Genomic DNA, 13,304 nt, shown 5'->3' with positions numbered 1-13,304 from the left:
TTTAATAAATTAAATCTATTTTGAGATTTATTATTTAATTTGTTTTAATTAATAAAATATGTGTCATGACAAAAGACATAAAGACATGGCATGACATGGAAAATGCATGCTTGTTCCTTTTGTTTGTAAACCCCACACTTCATCTCAAAAGTAGTCCCACTCTCCAATTTTTTTTTGTTTTTGTTGACCAAGAATCACTCTTAAAAAACAACATTTTTTTTCTTCGACTTGGCATATTAAAAGAAAATCCACCTAATTTTTCTTTGAATCACCTTGACCAAAATAGCTCAAAAACATTTGTACTTGTCAGTTTTTTTTTTTTTTGGTGATTTCACGAGACAAAAGAAAGAAAAGTTTTGGTGAATTAGAAGGTGTATATCAAAACAAGGTTGGAACTTTGGGTGTCAATCGTTTAGAGGAGCTCTCATTTGGGTTCTCTCCAAGCTAGGATTTTTTCAACAAAGGCTACAAAGGTTGTAATCTAACCTATTCTTGTTCGTTTATTTAATTTTGTTTGCTAAACGTTTTGTACATGGGTCCTTGGAAGAGTATGATTTTGTAAAATTTAAAATGCTTCTGCTCACTATGATTTTGGTATCATACTCCAACAAGTGGTATCCGAGCCATCTTGTACAAGTTTTAGCAAACTTTTCTTTTGATAATAAGTTTTGATGAATGTATTATGCATGATACTTGGAGATGATTATGTATAACGAACATGCAAAACTATTATCATGATTTGTGTTTTTATGTTTCCTAAATAATATTTGAATCTTGGGTTTTGGCAAAATGTTAAATGGTTAATCTCATTTTAAAAGTTATTTTTTCAGCTTGAACAGTCGGTCTTTCATGGACTGTTTCGAGGCTTTAAACTCCATATTTTCGTATGAGGCCAATTGTATTTGAAAGCTAACTGAAAGAACTTATATTTGAAAGAAAAAATCATCGAAAACGGATTAGAAATGAGTAAGATATGACCATTCAAAGTTGATGTATGAATCTGCCAAAAATTAATTCCAAAAATTAAAAAAAATAGCTTGCATGTTGACTATTAAAGATTCAATGTTTAGGAAAATAAAGTACATAAATTATATTCATGTTTTACATGAAATGAGAAAATTAAAATTGTTAATTTTAGACTTTTATGCTTTGTTAAAGTGAATAAATCTCCAACATGTTTTAATTCACTTGATATGTTTGTTTGGATGGTTTTGGCATGAAAACCATACTTACAAAATATGAAGTGGGTTTACATACATATGTTATGTAAACAAGGATTGAATATTATAAGTGCCATTAAGTGTTGTTTCAATCAATCCTTATCGAAACATGTAATATGAAAATGGACGGTTGGCACTCCATTTATTATGTATGTGATTGTTGTATGAAATCGGTAGTAATTGCCTCAATAAGACCCTTGTGTGAATGTTTGGTTGTATGATTTAATTTATTATTTATTCGGATGAATGTAATAATTTATTAAACGGCTTGCATGTCGTGTTTATTATTTATTCGGGATGAATGTAATAATTTATTAAACGACTTGCATGTCGTCTTTCTATTTATATTGTATTTGTAATAGTATAGGAAATAGAATAGTTTTTTTTTTATTTTGTAAGATAATGCAACCAAGAATGGAATCAAGAAGACGATGTTCACAAGGCGGCCCATCCGAGCATATAATGGAGATGACGGTTTTAGTGGGAGCCAATTCTCACACAAGGTTATGTCCCTAGTTGACCATGTTTTTCCGTGTGTTGGCTCACCGGAAAAACGCATAGGACTCGAGGCATACTACCGATATTTGCGTGTCATGATTATTATTGTTTTATTATTTGTCTATGCCATGCTAGCTAGAAAATGTTTTAAAAACAAAAGGACAATAATCATATAAAATGGTTTGGTTAAAATTAGTTTAACAAACGCAACACGTAATACATAATTAGCAAATGTTTTAAAATGGTATAAACTACTTTTGCTAAAAGAAAACAAAAACCCGTTTTAAATGTAAACTTTACGCTACCCATGAGTAGTACACACATCCGAACCTTCTACCTATTAGAGTTCGCGATACCCGAGAGTCTTGGGCCGGACTTTAATTGGGTGTTGGGAAGGGTGAGGTGAATTTCGCAATACCCGAGAGTCTTGGGCCGGATTTCACGTGTATCTATCACGGACGGTTTACAATCTGAAATCGTGGTTCGCGGCAAACCCACCACGAGGAAGGATTTGCGTAGAAGGGATTAAACATGCCAAGTGAAATAATTGATTATCACTAAATCCCGCAGAAGCTAAGAATTTCATAATGGATGAAATTGGTAATATGTGTACCTACCTAAATAGCTTATGATTAGCGATCTGCGGCAAACCCGTCGTTACCATAAGTGAAATATGGATCTTAACCTTGTTAATTATAATTGTTTGAATATTGAACACACTTGGGTAATTATCTTAACAAGGATTAAACATATCAAACTAACTAATACAAGTTACTTTAAAAATATGACAGATGTCTGCAACAAACACAAATCCTACTCTGTCATCAATCACTAATTTCTGCCTTAAAGGGCTCCTCGAAAAGGACAAGCTTACGGGCTTGAACTACATGGACTGGCTTCACAACCTAAGAATTTCTCTTAGGATGGAAGGAAAGATCAGGGCAATTGAGGAACCCTTACCGGAAGAACCCAGATCGAGAGCTACTCAAGCGGCTAGGGACGAGTTTGAAAAATGGCGTTCTGAGTCTAATGAGGTAGCATGCTTGATGTTGGCGACCATGTCTTCAGAGCTCCAAAAGGGCATGGAGAGCTTAGGGTCGTATGACATGCTTAACCAACTCAAGGACATGTTCCAACAACAAGCAAAGCAAGAAAGGTTTGACACCGTGAAAGGTCTCGTATCTTGCAAAATGGCAACGGGAAGTAGCGTTAGTGTCCATGTACTATAAATGAAAGGGTACATAGACCGGCTGGAGCGCCTTGGTTTTTCCATAAGTCAGGATCTTGCAACGGATTTTATCCTGAACTCGCTGACTAGTGCATATGAAGGATTCATTATGAACTATAATATGAACAATATGGAGAAAACAATCATGGAGCTCCATGGCATGTTGAAAACCGTTGAGGCTAACATGGCCAAAGCTAAACCTGCAACTACTATCCTAGCCATTCGTGAAGGTGGGATCAAGAAGAAGAAAAACAAAACAAAGGGCAAGAACAAGGGCAAGGGTAAGGTAGGCACATCCAACTTCAAACCTAAACCTAAGGGCATTGCTAACTCTTCTACTTCAAAGATCCCGCAAACCAAGTCTCCTGAAGAAGCAATATGCTTCCATTGTGGGGATAAAGGACATTGGAGGAGCAACTGTACCAAGTACTTGAACGAACTTAATGAACTACGGGCTAAGGGAGTCGCCGTACCTTCAGGTTTGTTCATGATTGAACTAAACAATACTTCTATTTCTAATTCCTGGGTATTGGATACAGGATGTAGTACTCACATTTGTACTAATGTGCAGGGACTCACAAGAAGTAGGATGCTGAAGACCAGAGAGCTTAATCTAATCATGGAAAACAAGAACGTTGCCTCTGTTGATATGATTAGAGAATATAAGCTCACTTTTGATTCTGGTTTATGTATTGTTTTGTCTAATGTTTGCTACAGTGCTGAAATGGCAAGAAACATTATATCTTTTGATGCTTTATTTAATGATGATTTTAATTTTAGTTTTGATAATGGATCAATACTTGTTCACAAAAATGGGATGTTTTATTTCAAGGCTAGTCCTTGTAAAGGCATCTTGGAAACCACAGCAAAGCTATATGATAGTTCAATCTACAATGTTGATTCATCCAAAGATGTTTTGAATAAAACGTATCTATGGCATTATCGTTTAGGCCATATAAACAAGAAACGCATAGCTAAACTCCAGTCAGATGGAATTCTAGAATCATTTGATATTCAATCATATGATGAATGCGAATCTTGCTTATTAGGAAAAATGACAAAAGCACCTTTCACAGGAAACTGTGAAAGGGGTAAGGATCTGTTGGACTTGGTACACACTGATGTGTGCGGTCCGTTCAGATCGCCTACTAGACACCAGGAACGATACTTTGTTACATTTACTGATGACTTCAGTAGATATGGTTATGTTTATTTAATTAAACAAAAGTCTGAAACTTTGGGAGTGTTCAAGGCATACCAAAATGAAGTAGAAAATCAACTGAACAAAAGAATTAAGATTCTTCGATCTGATAGAGGTGGTGAATATCTTATTGACGAATTTCATGATCATCTACGGGGTTGTGGGATAATCTCACAATTAGCTCCTCCTAGAACACCACAGCATAATAGTGTGGCTGAAAGGAGGAATCGAACATTACTTGATATGGTTCGGTCCATGATGAGTCGTACAATGCTTACAATCAGTTTTTGGGGTTACGCCCTACAAACTGCCGCAAGGATCCTTAACCTCATCCCAACCAAGAAAGTTTCCAAAACACCTTATGAGATATGGCATGGCAAAACCGTGTCTCTCTCGTATTTTAGAATCTGGGGATGTGAGGCTTACGTTCGTGAAGCTCAAGATAAACTTGAACCCAGATCTGAAAAGTGTTTATTTGTTGTATGCCCGACTGATTCTTTTGGATATCTATTTTACAACCCTACTGAGAACAAAGTCTTTGTGTCTCGAAGGGGAGTCTTCCTTGAAAAGGATCTCATATCAAAAGAACCAGTGGGAGAAAAATTGACGTTGAAGAAATTCAAGAATCAACCGACATGGAAATCGATATTGGAACCAATTCTCCTCAAGAGGTCGACGAGCCTGCTGTTGAGAGAGAAACTGACCTACAGCCACCACCCATACGTAGATCTGATAGAGTGCGTCAAATACCAAAGAAATATAGTTTACACATATTTGAGGGTGATGACGAAAATATAGATTCTGATGAACCTATTACCTATCAGGAAGCGATGACAGGCCCCGAGTCTGCCAAATGGAAGGAGGCTATGGACAACGAGATTCAATTCATGCATGATAATCAAGTCTGGACCTTGATTGATCATACACCAGGAATTAAAACCATTGGGTGTAAGTGGGTCTTCAAGAAGAAGACTGACATGGATGAAAATGTACACACATTCAAAGCCAGACTGGTGGATAAGGGTTACACGCAACAACATGGTGTAGACTACGATGAAACTTTTTCACCAGTGGCTATGTTGAAATCCATTAGAATACTTCTTGCCATAGCTGCATTTTATGACTACGAAATATGGCAAATGGATGTAAAAATAGCTTTTCTTCATGGTAAGCTAACAGAGGATGTGTTTATGACACAGCCTGAAGGTTTTGTACATCTTAAGTATCCTAAAAGTGTGTGCAAGCTTCAAAAGTCCATTTATGGACTTAAACAAGCTTCTCTTAGCTAGAATCTTGGCTTTAATGAGAAAATCAAAGAATTTGGTTTTATCAGAAGCGAAGATGAACCATGTGTCTATGTTAGGTCTAGTGGGAGTGTTGTAGTCTTCCTTGTACTATATGTCGATGACATATTACTCATGGGAAACGATATCCCGACATTGAAAGATGTCAAAGCTTGGATAGGGAAATGTTTCTCCATGAAAGATTTGGAAGATGCATCATATATTTTGGGAATTAAGATCTATCGAGATAGGTCAAGGAGATTGATTGGGCTAAGTCAAAGTGCATACGTAGATAAGATACTGAAGAAATTCGGTATGCATAACTCCAAGAAAGGGTGTGTTCCTATGAACCCTGGAATGATATTGAGCAAGTCTCAATGTCCTAATTCTGACTTGGAGTCAGCTGCCATGAGTCGAACTCCATATGCTTCAGCTATAGGATCGATCATGTATGCCATGATATGCACTAGGCCTGACGTATCGTATGCACTAAGCATGACTAGTCGTTATCAGGCCAACCCTGGTGAAGCTCATTGGATAGCAGTCAAGAACATTCTAAAGTATCTTAGGAGAACTAAAGAAATGTTTTTGGTCTATGGTGGGAATGACGAGCTGAGCGTCAAAGGATACTCTGACGCTAGTTTCAAATCAGATAGAGATGATTGCTCATCATAATCTGGATTTGTGTTTATGTTGAACGATGGAGCCGTCACTTGGAGAAGCTCCAAGCAAAGTACTATTGCTGATTCTACGACAGAAGCCGAGTATATAGCGGTAAACGAAGCTGCTAAAGAGGCCATGTGGATAAAAAAATTCATCGGGGATCTAGGTTTGGTTCCTACAATCCATGATCCTGTTGAGATTTTCTGCGACAATGTGAGTGCGGTTGTCTTGGCTCAAGAACCGAGGTCACAAAAGCGCACACGGCACATACTCAGAAAGTACCATTACATTCGTCAACTTGTAGCAGAAAATGACATATTATTAAGTAGAGTAGACACGACTAAGAACTTGGCCGATCCTTTCACCAAGCCTTTGCCACAGAATAAGCATGATGCTCGTAGCATGTCTATTGGCATTCGTGTCATTGATGATAAAGTTTGATTGTATTTATTATGTTAAGTTTGAAACTTTAAACATTGAGTAATAATATATGTTGCAATTGATATGATGATTAATATATTGAGATTATATTATACGCATGATGCGATCATTTCATTGTATATTTCCATGTTTCATTTTGCATGTTTTAACTTCTAATGAATATTATTTCATAAACTTCCACAGTCGGTCATTCTCTAAGGAAAGGAGAATTGAATTAAGGCTGCTATGAAGTGTAGTAATATAGGCTTATATGAAACTACATTCATGAGGAACTTGATAGTTGATTCAAGGTTCTGGAATGACCACACTTAGACGCTACTTCATGGTTTTAAGTCAAAAAGTAAGCTCTAAGATGGCAACATCATTTATCCTAGAGTAGATATGTATGAGAAATCCTGACACAAACTATGTTATACTTTGACATGTTTCTAACGTTGTGCGTAAATGCCGGTCATAAGGAAGCAGATTGGGTATATCATGGAATGTGGTGGATGTCTATATAGTTGAAGCAATATGTTCCTTCTTCTTTTAGTGAGTTGAAGCGATATCTCTGGGCCCTTCGTTTATTTGTGCTGAATTAAATGCATGGCCATGCTACGACTGAATTAATGCAATTGCATTCTATTTGATCACCACAAATCTCTATCGGGAAACATAATTTTGAACGATGATGATTGACACTTAACCATGTCACACGTTCATATAGATATCTAGAACAAAAGGATGATTGACATAAATCAAAATATAGGAGTGTAACTTAACTGACTGGTTGTTACACATGGTGTGTCTTTTAAGACTAACCAATATTATTAATGTCATTGCAAGTGGGAGTATGTTGGAAATATGTTCTCGGGTTGGTTACGGTTTAAAAGTGATTTGACCGTGGTACATATATTCCGAAGGTATGCCCATGACATTAAATAATATAAAGTCCATTTATCCTATTCGATCACACACAAAGGCCAATCGTAAATTGTTTGATATACTTTCTAATAGGAAATTAATTTATTAATCAATTATTAATGGTTTAATAAATTAAATCTATTTTGAGATTTATTATTTAATTTGTTTTAATTAATAAAATATGTGTCATGACAAAAGACATAAAGACATGGCATGGCATGGAAAATGCATGCTTGTTCGTTTTGTTTGTAAACCCAACACTTCATCTCAAAAGAAGTTCCACTCTCCATTTTTTTTCTTCTTTTTGTTGACCAAGAATCACTCTTAAAAAATAACATTTTTTTTCTTCGACTTGGCATATTAAAAGAAAACCCATCTAATTTTTCTTTGAATCACCTTGACCAAAATAGCTCAAAAACACTTGTACTTGTCAGTTTTTTTTTTTTTTTTTTTTTTTTTTTTTGGTGATTTCACGAGACAAAAGAAAGAAAAGTTTTGGTGAATTAGAAGGTGTATATCAAAACAAGGTTGGAACTTTGGGTGTCAATCGTTTAGAGGAGCTCTCATTTGGGTTCTCTCCAAACTAGGATTTTTTCAACAAAGGCTACAAAGGTTGTGATCTAACCTATTCTTGTTCGTTTATTTAATTTTGTTTGCTAAACGTTTTGTACATGGGTCCTTGAAAGTGTATGATTTTGTAAAATTTAAAATGCTTCCGCTCACTATGATTTTGGTATCATACTCCAACATATAGACCAAGTAACTTGACTTTAATTATATATGAATATACAACAACAAAACCAAATAGCACTTGCTTTCGAGTGGACCTCCGGCGAATAAGTAGGAAAACATTTCAAAAAAATAAAATAAAAATTAAAAATAAAATTGAGACGCCATGAAAATGGTAAAATCAAATTTTCATAGGTTTTTAATCCAGCCTGAAATTCAATTATATATGAATATATGTATATATATATATATTTTTCTTAGTTAATTAACAGCTTTATGTCTGGAGCAAGCAAAATCCATATATTCATATGAGCTTCTCGGGTCTCTTTAGTTTTACTACTGCTTACTTACCATGGGTGAGTTCTTGTTGATATATCGCAATCGTTTGCTACTTTTATGCTTTCTACTTATTGCATCTATGTTTAAATTGGCTATTCGACATTCTCGTATATTGTATTTAGTTAATATTAGGAGCAATGATCTTATTGTTACCCTGCAGGTTTTGTTAGGCTTCTCTGTTCTTGTTGGTGCTAGTGCTTGGGTGGATCTGCTTGTACGTTCATCATCATATGTATATATTATTGTGCTGACCATATTGGAATGTTTTTCAAAAACATCGGTTTGATATTTTTGGTGTATCGATGCTGTAAATATTGAACAATTCAGGGAATGATTGCCAGCCACACGTAAAATTTTCTAAAAGATGTGTATCCAAAAATGAGTGGACTTCGTCCCCTAAAAACACCGTCGTTTATCAAGATTCTATTTGCGGATGAAGCAGTTGTAGTAGCGCGTCCTGCGCAAGTGAGATTTGTTGCACCAACTGTAGATGAATTGGGGCGATGATCGATCATATCTCAATGGAAATCTTTTTATTGTAAAAATATTTTTCCTAGATGTGGAAGGAATAGTAAGCATTACTTTATAATACTTGAAATGCACATAACTTGATGTTTTGTAAGTTGCCTGTGTGAAGAAATATTGAGATTGAGAATCAGTAGTAGTACGTATATGGGCATCAATGTTTTGTAAGTTGCCTGTGTGAAGAAATGATGTTTTCGCAGGCAACATCAAGCGTCTTAGTGGCGACTTGACTGCCGTTTAGAGTCTAAATTGAATATCAGGCAGACTTTAAAATCCATGAAAATTTAATTCTACCATTCTCATGGCGTCACTTTTCTATTCTTTATTTTTAATATTTTTTTCTTTTATTATTATTATTATTATTATTATTATTATTATTATTATTATTTTATTTAACTTAATTTTTAATACTTTTTTTTAAGGCCGGAGGTTCTCACGGAAGCAATCTCTCTACCCTGGAGGAGAGAGATGACTTTCTCTTCCTATGGGTGGAGAATTTTTTCTCGACTCATGGTTAGAGAAACACCTCTTTTCTACGCTAGAGTAAAGGAAGGATTGTCTACATCTCACCTCCCATACTGCAGGATTGAGTTTTGTTGTTTTTGTTGTTGTTGTTTGCTCAATTATATCTATATATCTAAAAGGTATAGTTAAAGTGAATAGTAAACCTCACAAGTTACACAAACTACCCCCAATCTTTTACTTATTTACATTTTAGCCTCAACATATATAATAGTTAACTTTATAGCTTTTATAAATTTACCACAAACTTTTAACATTTTGTACTTTACTCATTAAATTTCTCATTTATTATAAATCGACCACATACTTTATATACTATCTAATAGACAAAAAACGATTAATAGTCACCAGGGGCGTTTTCGTCCTTTCACTTTTTTCCCTTTACCCACCTTTTTTTTTTTCAAAAAAGCCCCCAAAGTTTGTTCAAATATTAAAATCGACCCCCCAAAGTGTCAAATACTCATTTTCATAAAAAAAAAATTTAATTAAACTCCACCCAAATATTCAACGGGCCATATCTTCTCGCTCGCAGCGAGTTAAATTTTTCTGACACTATCGTTAAACTCGAAATAATTTTAGGAGCACACTGTCACTAACAATACGCAAAACAGACGCTTTTTAAAAAACGCTAAATATTTGAGGTACTTTTCATACACGTCGATTTTGCGTTAAAATTTTAAAAGTCGACAATTCCGTAATGAAACGCGGAGATCTACATATATTGTTAATTTAAAATAACATTTAAATCTTTCACGGATTATACCTTTTAGTTCGAATCGAATTGCGCTTCAACGATATCATCTTTAGCCACGAAATAATTTTACAAACTAAACGCAATATAATACATTGAAAACCGATCCCGGCGCGAAGCGAGGGTTCGAACACTAGTTATGTTCAACGTTGAAAAGTCATCTTACTCGAGGTATATATGTTTAAAAAGGCGTGTATTGCATTACCAAACCGAATTTTCAGAACCACGTATCAATCAAATATTCTTTCATTACACCGCTTCAATTTTTTTAGGAACTTAGAACCCATTTGGATCCGGTGCTTTAGACTAAGCTTTAACTATATGGACCAAAGCAGATTAAATAATCTAATAATCATTAGAGTTAGAAAATCTTGCCACCTACCGGATTTTTGATTCGGTTTCATGGTGGTCCTTCATCCATCCTAAATCTTGCCGCCTCAACCACTACCTTAGCACCACCGCTAACCACTACCAAATCTCCACGTGCAAAAGACCAAACAAATGTGGGTCCTTATGGTTACCTTTTCTGTTTTTTTTGTTTGTTTTAAACTGGCGGCGGCTCACGTCGGTGCTCGGTGGTTGTTCAATTCGGCCAAGAGAGACACATATTTGTTATATTGTACATTTTTTGCACATTGTACAATATTTTAGGCACATATTACAACCTTTTTTTTGCACAATGTACAAATTTCTAAGTGCATTGTGTTGTACAATATTTGTATGTGTTGTATTTAAGCACTTTTATGATGAGGTTAGATTTATGAAATTATGTATGTATTGTTTTACATATATATATATTGTATGATAAATGTATATATGTATTTGTAATGTGTTTATTTGAAAAATCTAAAATAAAAATTGTAAAAGTTATGATAAATTCTAGTTGGCAAACCTCCCACCCACACCCCACACTCCGTGAAGTGTTTAATGAATGGTTTGAAATTCGGAGCGGAAACAATTGTAAAGATATAAACGAGATGAATGAATGGAGAAAGGTTCGACATAAATGGGTGGTAAGGGACACGGAGAAAGTTGGAACAGCAAAATAGAAAGCTCGAGTTCAGCTGCTGTGTGCGGAAACACTCAGCATTTAACGCTTTGATATATGACCTTTGAAAGACTATATGATGTTCAATGGTTTAACATTCAGTGTTGAGAGCTTAAAGACTCTTTTAACCGTTAAACACATAAATGTTATGTAATATGATTCTTAAATATATCAAGAAAATTTTATCAAACAATCATATTTATTTTTTTATTTAGTTAAAAAGTTAATAACATAATATAACTTTCTTAATATTGTTTATTTAAAATAATTATCAAACACGTTTACTATCATTCAAAATCAAGTTTATTGAGAATCTTTAAATTATTTAAATTACGAACCATTTGACACTTATTCTGTTTTATCAAACAGAGCTTTAAATATCCTCCAAATGACACTTGTAGTTGCATAATACCATAACCATCAAACTTTATTAAATATAGAATTAACAATAAATAGTTTAGTTATTCTGATAATCACTTTCAATACTAATTACCAAAATAATTTAGAAATGCCCTTGATATACTTCATAGTTATTTACTTCATAGTTATTTGTATCTTAAAAGTAAAATATCACTTTCACAAGACACTAAAACACCACCCAAATAGCATATACAAACATAATTCCGCATTTACATTTTTTTTGCCGAAAAATTCTGCATTTACATTACTCTTGATCAATTGGCATGCCATCAGACACCAACTTGGGTTCGAATTTTAGTCCCACAATATAACACCCCGCCAAATTTTCATCTGACGGCGCGTTAATCCAGGTCCCACAGTTAACAGTTACGCCCTCTATATGAGACGTTTAAAGCAATCGCATTTAATTTTATTAAAAGTTGACTTTCAAAAACATAAATCAATAATCCCAACATAGAAACACTGTTGTGATCGTAACCACAAGCCAACAGTATTTAAACAGTTATTAAAGTTTTAAATGCGAAAGTAAATAATGTTCATTAAATCAAATGCTGACTCCACGGCCAGACATGCAGCAAACACAGCGGAAGCCTACCTCTTAAGGACCTGAGAATAAAAACACGCAAAAACAGGTCAACAATAATGTTGGTGAATCTACAGGTTTAAAGTAATGTAGCAGTATCTGAAAAACAGTTATCAGAAAAATAGTTTAGTTTCCTTGACCACGAGATTTTAACATTTGCATAATCTGAGCACCTGAATACTAGCAATGACCCGAGTATAGAAGCCACTATACCCGCCTTTACCTCCTAAAATGTTATACACTTGTTCGAGCGTATCTAATGTTCAAAATAAATGCACCACAGTTTTTATAGTGGGTGAGGTTGTCAACCTAACGGATCCGTCCATCTAAATTGTGCTTACACCGATGGTATTAAAAGTATTCAAGCTAGAGGCTTTGTGAACAAACTCAGTACACATATATAGTACTCGTGTAAATACAAAAGCATTTGATAAAGTAAGTATAACATCGTGTATTCTCATCCCTGAAAACATGTAAAAAGTGGGACTGTGAATAAGCTTGGATGACTGACAAAAACTTGTACGGTTTACAGCTGAGTAAGGCAACCTAAGTATACGTATATAGGTTTGTCAATATATGTATCTTAAATAAGGGTGGTTTCATAGTATAAGTTGTCTTATTGCTCGACTCGACGCGTTTCAAAGTAAAAGTCAACTATATCATGCAAGTCAACCGAAGTCAATCGAAAGTCAAACTTGGTCAATGTGGTCAACTAAAGTCAACATAAGTAGGTTCATGTCAAATGTTGGTCAACATGTCAAACCTAAGTCAAACAATACGTTTCAGGTCATGAATAATCATTTTCACAATTTCAGTTTATCGTTGTGCACAAAGTTCATGAACACGTAGCATACTTAGCACAATATCTCATAGTACAAAATTCATGTAAACATAGAAAACTCCAGATCATAAATATACTTAAAATCGATTCCAAAAAGTCTGGCTAGGGA

The 13,304-nt window shown here is 34.7% G+C and overlaps 1 pseudogene; it reads left to right on the top strand.

The window, feature by feature from the left end:
• LOC139870271 (derlin-2.2-like) overlaps positions 1-9,239 on the top strand; it is a 97,877-nt pseudogene extending 88,638 nt beyond the window's left edge.
• Positions 9,240-13,304: the final 4,065 nt, after the last annotated feature.

Source organism: Rutidosis leptorrhynchoides, chromosome 1 (assembly GCF_046630445.1).
Source record: "Rutidosis leptorrhynchoides isolate AG116_Rl617_1_P2 chromosome 1, CSIRO_AGI_Rlap_v1, whole genome shotgun sequence".
In the NCBI taxonomy this organism is placed as follows: domain Eukaryota; kingdom Viridiplantae; phylum Streptophyta; class Magnoliopsida; order Asterales; family Asteraceae; genus Rutidosis; species Rutidosis leptorrhynchoides.
This window is presented reverse-complemented; position numbering and strand designations above follow the sequence as displayed.